The sequence below is a fragment of the Myotis myotis genome, unplaced genomic scaffold (assembly GCF_014108235.1).
Source record: "Myotis myotis isolate mMyoMyo1 unplaced genomic scaffold, mMyoMyo1.p scaffold_m19_p_21, whole genome shotgun sequence".
NCBI classification, from domain to species: domain Eukaryota; kingdom Metazoa; phylum Chordata; class Mammalia; order Chiroptera; family Vespertilionidae; genus Myotis; species Myotis myotis.
The window spans coordinates 8,986,355-9,000,856 of NW_023416326.1; the positions used below are offsets into that span (position 1 = coordinate 8,986,355).

A 14,502-nucleotide genomic window follows, 5' to 3' on the forward strand; every position below is an offset into this window, starting at 1 on the left:
TTAGGGAAGGGTTTTCTCTGAAGGGGGGAGGAGGAAAATATGGGGAGTAATGAATTCATCAAGCTGGGAATGCACGAGGCAGCCAGCGAGGCAGCCAGCAAGCGAGGCAGCGAAGCGCTCAGGCTCCCATACCCGGCAAATGGAAAGAGCACCCATTACTGAGGAGAGGCGCGGACACAGCCCTGCTAATCGCTTGGTCATGCTTGGGAGACGCTCAGCCGTCACAGGCCGCGACATGGGGAGAGCGGAGCCAGGGTCTGTTGTAAGAGGGAATTGTTGATTTAACATCCATAACCAGAGCACTCCCTCCCCCAACCCTCACCCTCAGATGACAAGCCTGGGGGTTGGGAAAATGCTCCTGTGTGTGCATGTGTGCTTAACCCTTTAGAGTCATCACAGCTGGAAATCATCTGGGAGGTCGAAATACCCGATGACTTGGCTACCTGAACCACAAGATTCCTTTTTACTTATTTCAACAGTTTGTTGTCCCTTGCCTGTGTGCATGTGCAGTATAAGATGTAAATTAATAGAAGCTCACAGGTACTGACGGGTTGTTTTGTGCCAGGTGGTGTTTTGACTTATTTACATGGATTACCTCATCGATGCCTTGCGAGGGACCTGGGAATAGAATACCATTGTCTCCGTTTTGTAGAATTTCAGTGGCCCGACCAAGGTCACACAGCTCATGAAGAAGAGAGGATCTGACTCCAAAGTCTGTACTGTTGACCACGGTGCCTTGTATAGGATGATGTCCTTTGAGAAATCTAATGAAACCAGGGGACAGATTAGTTGAAGAGACAAAATATACTTTTTCTTTCGTTCGGCACTGATTTTATTGAGTACTGTGCTTATAGCAGAGTGGAAAGACAGACATGTGCATAACTCCAACGGCATGCCATTCTTGCTGTGATGGAAAGATGCGTGGAGGAAAAGGCACCCTTATCTCTGGGCATTGCTTTCATAGCTCCACATAACCAGTGACTGATGTAGTATCTGAGTATTTCAGCAGCACCCAATCAGGTAAGGATGCAAATGGATAACACATGTGAGCTGAGACTTTATGGATAAACTAGAGGCCCAGTGCACGAAATTCATGCACAGGTAGGGTCCCTAGGTCTGGCCTGTGATCAGGGCTGATCTGTGGGACAACTGGCAGGGCGATCAGGAGGCAACCACATTGGCTAGCCTGGCACTGCCTGCTCGCTAGCCCCACCCCTCACCACCACTGCCAGTCACCTCCCTTTGCAGGGTGACAGGTGGGGCAATCAGGGGACTCCCGATGGCATCTGCCTTGGCCAGCCTGGGGCCTGCAGGCTGAGGGCAGCTCCTGCATTGAGCGTCTGCGCATAATAGCGACCGGTTGTTCGGCCAGTCATTCCATCATTCGGTCGATTTGCATATTAGGCTCTTATTATATAGGATAGTAGTTTTCCTATGGATAAAGTGGTACAAAGCCATTGCAGAGAGAAGAGCATGTGTAAAAATAGGAAACCACCTGCAATGTGTTGGGAACTACACCGGCTCTATATTGCTGGAGCATAAAATGGAAGACAATTGCATGGAAGCAAGAGAGGGAGCCAAAATGTTTGGTTAATGGGCAGAGTCATCCTGGACTTTATGTACCAGGCAGTGGCATGAGGGTTTATCTGGAGAGATGAGGTTACTGGGTAAGGGAAGTAAAGTGAGACTGTGGAAGAGTGGCCCAGTGGAGATTAGGTAAGCAACACCGTGGAGGATGGATTGAAGGACTTTGGAGAGTGATCAAGACTAGAGTCTGTTGCAGTGGTACCAGATGAAATTGTGTGGGAGTGAACTAGAACAGTGCCTGTAGAGTTGGAGAGGTGGGACTAATTTAAGAAACACTCAATATATAGAATGGACAAGGACAGTCATTCATTAGATAGGAGGAAAGAAGAAGTAGGTGGAACTGAGGATAGACTTCTGGTTTGGAAAAAAATTAGTAAGCGATGGTGCCATTAATTTGATGAGGAATAATAATAGAAAAAAAAACACAGAACAGACTTGGGTTAAAAATTGTAAGTTTAATTTTGTCAGTTTTGTCAAGTTTGAGATTCCTTTGGGACATGTTTCTGGAGATGTCTGGATACACGTCTGTTGGATACACATGACTCGGTCTTGGGCCACAGAGATGTGTTTGAACAAGAGCCATCAGCAGACATTGAGGTCATAGCTAGTGAATTTCACTAAGCAAGGTGATCATTCCATGCACAGTGGTGCAATACAGAAGGCAAGTATGCGTACTGTGCAAGTTCACAGATAGTTGAGACAGAATGGGGTTTAGCTACCCATGGATGGGTTTCTTGATGAAAGATGGGCTTTGGGACTAGAAAGCCTGGTAGAGAGTCAGGACACTCAGGTTCTTGGAGGCTCAGACCCCAGCCAGCTGTGGGACCTTGACCTTGTACTTATTCTCAATCTTCAAGGACCTTCTCAGCTCTCACATTCTATGTCCAAGGTTTGAAAAAAGTACTCAAATAAAAAGTAAATCAACACTGCAAGTATAGCTAAAAATTTATTGCAGAAACTTGTCCAACTATTTCTTAATAATGTTAAAAAGAAAAACAAAAATGAAGATAAAAATAAAGGTAGAAGTCCTGCCTGGAATATTAGTTTGCGTAGTGTCTAGTTGGTAAGCACTGTTCCTCCTAATTCTGTTAGGTTGCTTTAGAACTTGACTCCTAAGGGCTTGACAGACAAGGCAGAGGGAAGTGGGAGGAACTGAGAATAGATTTGAGGTTCCTTTGTGAGTCTAGAGGGGGGCAAAGGAAGTTCCTCCTAAAAAAAGTTAAGCCAATAATGGAGCAAATATATAATTTATTCCTCCAATACTACTTCCAGAATTTCTCCAAACAATGCAATAAGCAGACATAAAAGAAAAAGAGATGCCATCCCATTGCCTTTAATCCTTTTGTGAATATAAATGTAAAAAGTTCTGAACATCGTATAAGAGGAAATTATTCTATGTTGCTATAGATGCTTCATTCTCTGGGGTCCACAGTGACCCAACTAATAGGGGGTGGGGTGGGGAGAGCTCCAGATTGGCTTATTTTCCCTCGAGAGCACTTGATTTAAGGCAGGGTAGAATGAAATGTACCTAGACATACTCCTTTTCCTCTCTTAGGAAAGTCATCAGAGTAATAATAATGAGGGGAAAGACAGATTGATTTGAGTATAATCCATCGTTTAAGCACAAAACGAAACACAAACCTCATTATTGAAGAGTAATAAAAGTGAATCTAAGTGGCACTTGGTTTCCTACCAATAAAAACTGCTACCAGTGCGCTAGTTGCCTGTCTTTGTGAAATGAAGAGATGAATGCTACCTTTGTTCAATGGACCCATAATTAAGAGGTGGCTCAACATTGAAGGCTATTGCTTTTAAAAGATATTGCCTTGTAAATGTCAGACCAACGGAGATGCCTGGTTATGAAGGTTACACCTGCTAAAGGTAAACTTAATGAAACAGCCAATGGCATTGTCATGGTTTAGAGATTCACCCAATAGTTATGCACTTGCAGCTTCATGGAGTAGCATCTTAGTTTAATTCTTTCCAGCTTCTTTTCACTTTAAGGTGGAGTGTTGAAGTGTATGGGGGAAGGGAGTAATATATGTGTTGTAGACACACACACACACACACACACACACACACACACACACACACACTTTAGGAGCATTTTCTTCTCTGACATACTGGGTCATACTTAAAGTGAGTATTAGTTTAGAGTGATTTATGTTTTGCATATTATACACAGTTTCTTCATACTTTCCCTATTAGCCTTGGTACTTTTATCAGATACATCTTTCCTAGGAACTTGGCCTGGATGTTTTTATTACTTGGTGGTAGATAAGTTGTGAAACATACTTTGAAGTATGAATTCAGTCCTGGGAGACTTGCAGAGCAATGAACTTCCAGAAGGTGTTTGGGTCTATCCTGGAAAGCAGTCCTTTTTGCAATTTTTGTCACAGGGGAAGACAATTTGATCCCGAGCTTTTGGGGAAGGAGGTTAAGGTGGTTTTGCCCCAGGTGTCTGCTCCTTGAAATGGAACATGTAAAGAATCCTCCAGGGAACCAGCAGATAGTAAGTGCCGAACAAATGCCATCCTCTCCCAAAGGTATAAGCTATGTCCTGAGTATTCCACCAGTTCCCTGTTTTGTTTTGTTTTGTTTTGTATGTTACTCTTTGGATTAAGGATGGCTCTTTGCAATCAAAGAGCTTGGATCTCAGGACACGGTGTCTCTAGCATGTCTTCACAAGGCTTAAAAGTAGAGCAGAGGTCCTGTAAAAACTAAGAATTGGAGTGAATGTTGTCAGAATTCTGTGAGTGCCTTTTTAATGAGTCCCATGTATTTCCAAAGTGTGTCAGAATCATTTATTTCTCCGACCAAATAAATACCAGAGCCAGAATAAAGGAAAGACCCTTCAAGATCATCCACCCAATTGGCAGGACAGCTACCTCACAATAGAACAGTTTATGACTCCCATCACCTGAGCTCCACCCTTGCACCTGGCTTACTGTACTTTCTGGTTTGCTTTCTTTTGGATAATGGCTTTTCCAAAAATTAAACAGCAGCTGCTGGTTTTTGTCTTTCCTTTCCAAATCTGTCCTTGATCTGATCAGTTTGTTGTATTAAAAAGGTGGTAACAGGTAGGGTATTGAAAGAAGAATGAGAAATAGAGGGATGGTTGTTCCTTGGTTGATAAAGCAATCTGATCTCATTTCTGAGTCCCCAATTGATGTTTGTTTTTATTAAAAATGTCTGCAAGGGTAACTGTCCTGAGTATCTTATCCAGGAAAATCACATTAACTAGCTTTGCCACAGAGTCAATAGGAGTTACAAAAATATACGTCTGCGGATTAAAAATGACACAAAGCAAATTTGTCAACTAAAACAGATAGGCTTGGCAATGGAAGCATACATCCGACAATGTTCAAGTCCTAGATGCTGTTCTTATTTTTGGGGAAAAAATTATAAATTGCTTTTTCAAGTATGTTTGGAGCCTGCTGAGAACATTCTGAATAAAAAATGAAGGGTAACCCCGAAACTGCCCTCCCTGTCCTCCAAGGGGAGAGAAAGAGAGAGAGAGTGGTTGGGGGGTGGGGAGGGGAAGAGACCTGTGTGCTTCATCCAGGGGAAGTAATTGAAAATGCTAATTCCGTGCCCACAGCCTACAACTTTGAAGGACAGGTCCTTGTCATTGGACTCCTCGAGAAACAGCCGAGCAGAAATAAAAATAGATCATTGACCAAAAATATCACTTTCCAACTGAGAAGGTTTAAAGTGCTGCTGCCCATTTCTCTGTTTAAAAAATTAGAAACTAGCCTTTTTCTTCTTTATCCTGAGAACAGTGGAGACGGATGTATATGTGGTTGAGGAACAAATATTGTGGGTCTCAGTTTAAGAAATGTTGAGACATTTTTATTGTAATTTTTTCCCCCCTTGGCAAATGAATTGTCTGCGAGGGTCAAGCTCATGTCAAATCAGGAATTTCAAAGGTTCAAGTCTATTAGCAGTTTTTGGAAAGACGAATGTAGTTGGAAGTAATCGCCTTTTTTTTTCTTTAAATAAACAGAAGTTTATTGGTAATAATAATAATTATGATAATAATCCCTTTCTACTTTAATTGTAAGCCCAAGAGTTAAACCAGAATTTGTGACTGATTTGTAGTGTTTATAACCAGTGGGGTGGGGACAATTATGGCAACATAGTTTTGGAATATGCCCTGATCATATAGTACATTAAAAACTAGGCATATACTGCCAGAATGGTATGGCTTAGTGGTTGAGCATTGACCTATGAACCAGGAGGTCACAGTTTGATTCCTGGTCAGGGCACATGCCTGGGTTGTGGGCTCCATCCCCAGTGGGGGGCGTGCAGGAGGCAGCCAATCAGTGGTTCTCTCTCATCATTGATGTTTCTATCTCTTTCTTTATATCCCTTCCTCTCTGAAATCAATAAAAAACTATATATTTTTAAAAACTAGGCATATGCTTACTGGTTCGTGAGAATCAAATATTTTGCTAGAATGCAGGACTAGATTTGGAATCCCTCCCTTCCTTCGTCCCTTCCTTCTTTCTTCTATTCTTTAATATATATTTATTGATCCAGCGCTGTCTGAGCACACTGTCTGAAGACTCTGCCTGCATAGAGCCTACATTCTAGTAAGAAAGTACACAAATAAAAAATAACAATAGATAGTATGTCACATGATGGAAGAAAACAGAGTGAGGGAAGGAGGGTTGGTCATTTTGAGTAGGGAGGTCAGGGAAGACTCCGTGAGATGACATTTGCAAAAAGACCAGAAGAAGTTGAGGGTGTGATCATGTGGACGGCTGGAAAGGTGGGCTCCTGGTCACGGGGCCAGCAGATACAAAGGGAGGGAGTTGCCTGGTGTATGGAGGAAAGCAAGGCCAGCAACGGACGCAAGTGAAGTATCTACAAAGGAGAAAACAGTGAGAGGCCATGTCAGGGAAAAGGGGGGACAGGCCACATGTGTAGGGTCATTGACGTCACTGTCATGGCCACGACCTGTACAGTGAAGGAGATGAAGCTACCTGCAGGGTTTTGGGGAGAGGAGTGACATGATGTAACTTACATTTGTACAGGATGTTCCAGCCGCTGTTTAGAGAGTAGACTGAGAGGCAAGGGCGGAAGCCAAGACACCCACTAGGAGGCAACGGCTCTAACCCAGGAAGAGGTGACGGCGGCTTGGACCCCAGAGGTACGCCTGGGGGTGGGGAGACGTGGAGGGTCTCTGGATATACTGTGAAGGTAGTGCCAACCGGATTTGTTGGTGATTTTGATGTGGGGTAAGAGAGGAAGAAAATATCTGAGCCACAAACTCTCATTCTACAACCTTAAAAAGCTTAGCTTCTCACTCAAATATCAACTATAACAATAAAAATGTATAGGTGCACTGTACTTCAAAAATGGAGAAGCTTCTATTTACCTTATTTTAGATGAACTTCTGAGGTCTGATGATAGTAAATATGCTGACCAAGTTTATGTAGTCAATCAGTGGCAGACCAACACTCAGATTTCCTGCAGAATTGGCATCATAAAGATAATCTTATTTATTAAGTTTTAGGACCATAATGTATGGGGTTTCAGCTTTTGAATCATCTACAAAATCCTTTGAGAGACTGAGTCAAGGCCAGATATCTCAAATACTCTTGTTGGGAGTTATTATAGTATGTGACCATGTGACCAGGTATGACGGTAGAGGTGCTGACCTACAGTGACGTGCATTTGACCATGAACTTGGTGTTCCTTTTTCCTGGTAACTAGCAATTAATTTACCCAGCTTTCACCACCGTGCGCTTATCCGGTGACTCTTGTGTGACTCATTGGCAGTTGTGTGTGGCGTAGAGATGCCTTCTGAGTTAGTGAAGTAGAGCACACCTAATTAGCCTAACCAACAATTACAAATATGACTTCAACCCGCATAGTTAGGATGCCAACCAGCTGGCTCACCTATATGGTCTTCTTTTCATGGACACTGGCAACACCTGGCATTGTTTTAGAAAGCCAACTGGCCGCACCAGGTTTTAGTATAATGGATGGATTCAAAGTGAAGAGCAAGTTCAACTAGCAATTAATGGAAAATAATATAAATGGGGGGGGGGGGAAGCCCTACACATTTAGTCCATCAGAGGCAATACCATTTAAACACCTTAACCTCAAAATCATTAGTCTTGAATATTTCAATCAATATGGATTCTCTCAAAAATCAATTTGCTGCTACAAATATGATTGTTTAATAATTCACAAGTTCTGGGCCTTCAGGCTAGAAAGGGTGAGGGCAGCTGAGGCAAGAGGTAATCGCCACCTTAGATACGATTTCAATTGAAGAAAAGAATGTCTACGCAATACAGCTTCATGTTAGACCTGACTGTCTTTTATGTGCGTGTGTTTTGAGCTGTATGTCCTACGGGGAAGATATCAATGTAGTTCCGTTCCATTGTTTACTTTCAGATCAGAGCTATTTAGCTATTTTCCTAGCATCATAAATATTTTATTAAAAGAAACCATAGCAAATTTCGGTTTTACTTACTAGATTAAAAACAATCATTTTAAATAGCTAACGACTGGTGCCAAGTCACACAGACAGTCTTCCCTTCGTGCCTTTTCGGTTTCATATCAGGGACGGTGATACTGTTTTGTAAGTGTTGCCTTTCCAGGGCCCCTTGCCCAGTGTCATCACTTGGGATCACGTGACTTCCCAGGACTTGTCATTCTTTCTAACACATCTCATTCATGCGAAATCTGTTTGCTAAACAGACGTTTCTAAGTCTGGCTGCAGGAGAGCTCTCTACCGTCCAGTTACACAAGGCGGACATACCAATTACTAATGAATCTCAGAGGTCATTAAGATGTGATTCTCTCACTCTTGAGTCTCCATGAGGAGTCTGGCCCAAGAATCTTTTCAGCTCTTAAGAGGAGAGCATGTGTGCAGTTTCATTTTGTTCTCAAACAACCATTTTAACAGCCACTGATTAAAACGTCCTTCTATGCTATTTTATAATGGACTAGGCAACTATTGGAGTGGGGCTCGAGAAGGTCGCCTCTGGACACCCAGGAGAATTTGTCCTGTCACCTGCGTGCCTTGGTCCTGCCCCCACCCTGGGCCACACCCCATGTAGGGCTGGGTGACCTTCCTGTCTGTTTGCATAATCTTCCTTCCTTGGATTTATTCTCCACGCCTGGGTCAAAACATGGGGCTCATTAATAAACATTTATTGGGCACCAACAGGGTATTATGTTCCAAATATATTCCCTTCCCTGTGGGCTTGGAATCCACAATTCTGGCTCCTAGCAGCCACCTCTGCCCTGATTTTGAGGAGAGGACGTTATCTCAGCATTTGAAAGGACATTCAAATATTTGTGAACTTCAAAGGGAGACAGTCCTTCATCCAGAATGTCCTTTCAGATGGCCAAAATGTCTACATAGTCCGCTTGTCTCGTAAAGTCTACTGAACTGATTCTGGGATGCGGATAAGCCCTGATAAGGTTAAAAATATTAAAACTCAGAGATCGTAATTAGGCTATCAAGTGAAAAGCATCTGTTCAGTTAGGTGTGAGGACAGTAGAGAGAGTAAAAAGAACCTCATAAAAATCGAAGAGCATCGTCAAGGTCATTGGCATAGAATTGTTAAAGTCATTTGGACTAGGTGCTGGTGTGCTCAAAATCCGATCAGTAGGCAAAGTTAGGATGTGTGGAGCTTTTCACCGAAGCACGATAAATAATTGAAAACGCCTTTAGCAAATTTCTGTTTTAATGGGAAAATACTTTGTCATGCAGTTTTTCAATTAGTATTCGCTAATTCAAATTGGTTTATCATTTAGCCAACTGCACATTAGATTTTCAGTGATGCATTTTCCCATCTTCATTTTTATTTGTGGGTTTTGCAGTTGACAGTAAAACTTTGGGGGGGCTGGGCTTCAATCATGTTTCGACCGTTGGTTCCCAGCTTTTTTCTGCTTGATGCAACACCTGAAGGATGAAATTAAAAAGCCACCATCAGTGGCTCAATGGAACCTGGCTTGAGGGAAGGGCCATGGGACTGCAGCCCCTTGAATTAGAATCCGGGTGTAGGAAAGGGATGCATTTCAAATTGAAATAAAGAAGATGGCAATTCTTTCATGTGCCTGTGCCCCTCCTCCTCTCAGGTTCAAAGGAATCCATTCTCCATGTCAGATTTAACGTTCTTGTTTTCTATAGAAGGGATAATAGTTCAGAATGTGCTTAGGTAAATAGCAATCATTAAGTGGACTCATCATTGGATTCGTTCAGGAGCTCCAGTTGATAGAAACATAAAAGAGATCCTCTGTTTAATTTTTTTTTTCAATTTGGTGTCAAGCAAGGCCAGCCCAAAATAAAGTTTCTTGGTCACCATAAAGGATTTCCACATTCATTCATTCATTGTTTAAGGAGTGCCTACAGAATTGTGTTACCGCTCTCAGAATATCATGTTTGCATTTTTTTATTTCTCACTTCCCCCTTTGGGCTCTAAGTTCTATGAGGGAGAGAATGTTATGTCTCTGCCGTGTCCCCAGAGCTTAGAATAACAACTGGCACATCAGAGAAATCCCTGTATATTTGCTAAACGAATGCATACGTGATTGAATGATTCAACATGTGTATAAGAATCAAATCAATACAAGCATATTTAAAGAAATAAATATAAAGGTTAATCTCATCTAAAAATCCCCCCTCCCCAGAGTAAGCTTGGGACCATTAAGGTAGGGAATTCCAGGGTCCCAGGACTTAACAGGGTTGAGAATGGAGGTACATCTAGGTGCGTACATCCTCTTGATCCATGGAGAAGGTCAAAGCAGAGCCAGCTAAAGTGCAGGGCCCAGATAGGACCCCCTCTTGCTCTGGTCTAAGGGGAGTCCTGGGTAAACATATCTCTTTGTATATGAGATTATTGTGGCGATGGCGTTTAAGCTAGAGCATCTTCCACAAAACCAGGTAATGATTAGATGGAAACTTGCACTAGAAAACCACCCACATATTGAAGAAAAGACGGAGCTGTGGAAAGGCATGCAAGACACTGAACACCTCAGGGACTGACAGCTCTAACTGAGGGCTGACTTTCCTGCCATGTGCAGTGGTTGGAGGAAAGATGAGTTCTTAGGGGACTGAGCCGTGACACAAGGAATCTGAGGAGTGGGGGGAGAGGCATATGTGCATATTTTCAGGTTCCTAATACTTGATGTGACTATAATATATTTGACTTGTATTTCCATGGTTAGTTGAAAACTGGCTCCCTAAAATATATTCTGTTCCCTCTTTCAAAATCTGACTCTCCATCAAATGGAATTTCTTTCTTCAAAAAAAAAAATGTAGTGAAATGTGATTAGTGCAAATGTCTGTGAAATTTATTGTACTATTAAAATCCTATTGGGTCTTTGTTTATGAAATGTATTTTTCTGTATTTGAGGTTTAAGGAGGCTTGATAATGAGGCTGTGAAGATTCATGGGCTCTTTTCTGTGGCTTAATTTAGGCTCTATATCAAATATGTAAAATAACATTATATCTTTCCACCACCTCTGTGGATCATACATTTTGTTATTATTTCCCTGCCAGAGTTTTTTTTCTTCTCTCTTTTTTTTTTTTTAAAAAAAAAATACTGAGCTACTAATAGTTTGGGCATTTTTTATAGATAGCCATTATCTTAGAGCAGAAAAGAGGTTATGTAAGTCTGAATGGCAGTTTCTCTTTCTTGGTCTACCCCCAGGTTTAGGTGGTCCCGTACTGACTCACATTTATTGCTGACTGCCACGCTCGCCCCTCCATACACTTTTACCACCTTAGGAAATACATATTTCTTTGCGGACTGCATGTACCTAGCTCCCATGGCCCATTGTTCAGTTTCTATAGGGGGCAGAGGAGTAGCTAGGCAGTTGTCCACAGGGTGCAGAAACTGAGATGATCGGGGGCCTGGTCCACTTGGAAGGAAAGGAGGTGGCTGGCCAAGCACACCTGTGATGTAAGGAGGCTCCAATGATTTTCAGTCCTTCCTTATTTCATCGCAGAACTACAGTTAAGGCCTTTCCACAAGCCGTTCGTAAGTTCTGTGGTTTGCTTTTCTCTTGACCTTCATTGCAATAGTGACTTCACATTGCTCTGAGGATGAAGACTAGCATCCTAAAGATGGTCTACAGGTCTCTTTCTGGTGTGTCTCCATCCATCTCTCTCTCTCATTTGGCTCAGCCCATACATCCCTTCGGACACAGGACCCTTGCACCTGCTGGCCTTTCAGCTACAAAACCTCCAAGTCTTATCTTTGCCTAGTTAACACTTACTGTTAAGAGTCAGGTCATTCTTACTTAGCTTCTCTGGTTTGTATAATAATCCCCTTTATTATACACTTTCCGGGCATTTATTTTCAATAATGTGGCTTTGAGTAATGACTGCCTCTCCCACTGAACTGAAACTCCTTGAGAACAGAGACCTTGTCTGCTTGAGCTTCTCCTGAATCCTTCCAGCACTTTCTACAGAGTGGGCCCTCGATGTCGCTTGTGGGAAGGATCAGGGAGTGGTATGATTGTCCCCCTTTCCACTTCCTTGAATTTCCCTGAGGACAGCTCTGCATGGCTTCATATTTGGCACACTGCCATCAGATTACTCTTGTAGGTTGGTGACTCACTTAAAGATATTCATCTGGGAAGAATGGAGCAGAAGAGACAGGTCTTCATTCAACTTTTACAAAAGGGAGCCAGCAAATGCTTTAGAATTACCTAGTTTGATGCTATTAGATTCCTTAGGATCCCAGAAAACTGGGTGTAAGGCTGTCTTTAGATGACTAAAGTGGCCAAAGACTTTTATTAACTTTGCGCCCGATTTCTATCCCGAGGAGCACCAGGAAATGGCACACACCCTCTCCCTCTACCTCCAGGCAGCATTGTTTTAATTCTCTCCAGCAATGATGGTTTATTCCTCAGAAAGCAACCCAGTTCCCTCCTTTGTAATCAGTGTCACGGCCAGGATGCTTTTCCCGCTGCCTAATATAAATTCCTTCTGCTATAATTAAATAAGCCCATTTCCTTTGTTCTTTCCTCAGGGAGAATCAGTTTCGATAATTGTTCTTTAAATAGATGAATCATGTTCCTATAATGCCTTCCAGTTTACAAAGTGTTTTAAGTGCGTCATCTCATCAAATCTTTGCACGAGGCAGGGAGCCGAGGATTCATTCCTTTCCTTTCACGAAGCAGCCGGAGAGATGGCAGAACTTGTTCAGGATCACATGGCTTGTACGTGACACCTATGGACAGATGGGTCTCAAGCCAAGATGCTTGTGTATCTGAATTCCAAGCTGTTTTCACAATTGCAGGAGCCACCCTCTGTGGGAGGAATGATAGTCTACCTGGTTCTTTCTTTAGCTTATTACCGTCTTGTTGTATTCATGGACATGCTTCTCAGTTTCTGATTTCCACCCTGTGTTCATTTTCACTGCTTTTTTCAGAGCTCTAAGTTTTACATGTAGAATATGGGTTGAATAGCCCTGAAATACAGCATCTTTAAAAAAGAGTTACAATGATTAGAGTTCAATGATTCCTTATACGACTAGTCATGCCTTCTGGTATTGTGGTGACTTTTTTTGACAACAGGATTTGTGAGCCTAACAATGAATTTTATAGTTTAGCAAAGAAAAAAAATGCCAGAAGGTCCCCACTGGTGGGAACCCATGATCTAATGGAAGAGAGGACAGATGGCAGACTTTACAGAATACATTTATAGTCTGAATTGTGCACCCACACCCCCTTCCCTGCCATGCTCTCATGGGGTTCCACATCTTCAAAATTCCCAGACTAGGGAATGTTAGGCACTTAGCTACGGTAAGCCATTTCTTCTTGGGATAAAAGCAGAGAGGAAATCAGAAAAAAGTCAAAGACTTCCCTGGAGGTCCCTAGTCGGGGGAATTAAGCAGGTCACCAGCATTCAGTACTGTGGGGACGTGGATAGTACTGGGGACTCACCTGTGGTCACCAACTTGCCACCCTGTCACCATCTGTAGAAAGAGGGCTGGTCCCAGATTCTTCCAAACCACTGCCTTGCTCTAAGTCTTCCGTTTCCTTGTGTTTATTCCAGAGTTTAGACCTAGAACCAACCTTAAGAACTGGACTTTCTGTTTGCAAACAGGGAAATATTGGGAGAAAAACAATTTTTTTTTTATTTGGGTCGCATAAATTATGTCATGTTTGGACTATATTCGAATCATTAACACACCTACCAGGTAAAACCATTGCAATGCTGATCTTGTACCAAGAACCAAACTAGGTAATTCTTTTAAAATGAATTATCTGTAGTGAAGATTATGTCACAGTTTATTGTGGGCGTGTGTGTGTGTGTGTGTGTGTGTGTGTGTGTGTGTGTGTTTCTCTTTCAGCCAAATGGTTTTCAATAGCAATTACTGAAGTGCCAATGACCTCCTGGTTCAATTGAATTAAAAAACTTAAATGAAGTTTTACTGGTATCAGTCTTTGCTGTCATACAGGGTAATTGAGAACATGATATATGCTACAACAATGCCACCTATAGTTGGTCGACTTTGTTTAGAGCAAGGTAGAATTTTACATATGCTGCCACAGAAAACAGTTTTAAAATGAAAGTCTGTTAATCAACAGTGTTTATGTAGTACCTACCCTTCAGAGCACTAGGAAGAAGTAGATGAAGTCAGAGTGAGGTGCTCAAGTAATAACTATTTTAGGGAACAGGGAATTGTACTTATAAAAGAAATTCTTAATAATTCTCCATGTATTTTCTTTATGGTATCCTTTTATGAAAGCATTCTCTGACTGTTAGAATTTATCATTTTTTCCCCTTATGGTCAGCACTTTTTCTGTTGTCCGAAATAATTTTTCCTAACTGGGGTCATAAAGTTATCCTGTCATATTGTCTTCTTTAAGTTTTAGAGGTTTGCTTTTCAGCTTTTAATCCATCTTGGATTTGCTGTTGTTTATAATATAAGGCA

At 42.0% G+C, this 14,502-nt stretch overlaps 1 protein-coding gene across 7 annotated transcripts in view; it reads left to right on the forward strand.

Annotated features, from left to right (window-relative positions):
* The window catches only part of ESRRG (estrogen related receptor gamma), a 460,187-nt gene that overhangs the window by 101,402 nt on the left and 344,283 nt on the right, over positions 1 to 14,502 (forward strand). For 4 of the 7 annotated variants that reach the window (XM_036354663.1, XM_036354659.1, XM_036354661.1 and 1 more), the window contains one exon: positions 6,627 to 6,742. The exons of the other annotated variants lie outside the window; for them this stretch is intronic. The gene's annotated coding sequence lies outside the window, so the exon portion shown is untranslated. The remainder of the gene's footprint in view (positions 1 to 6,626; positions 6,743 to 14,502) is intronic. 7 annotated transcript variants of the gene reach the window in all.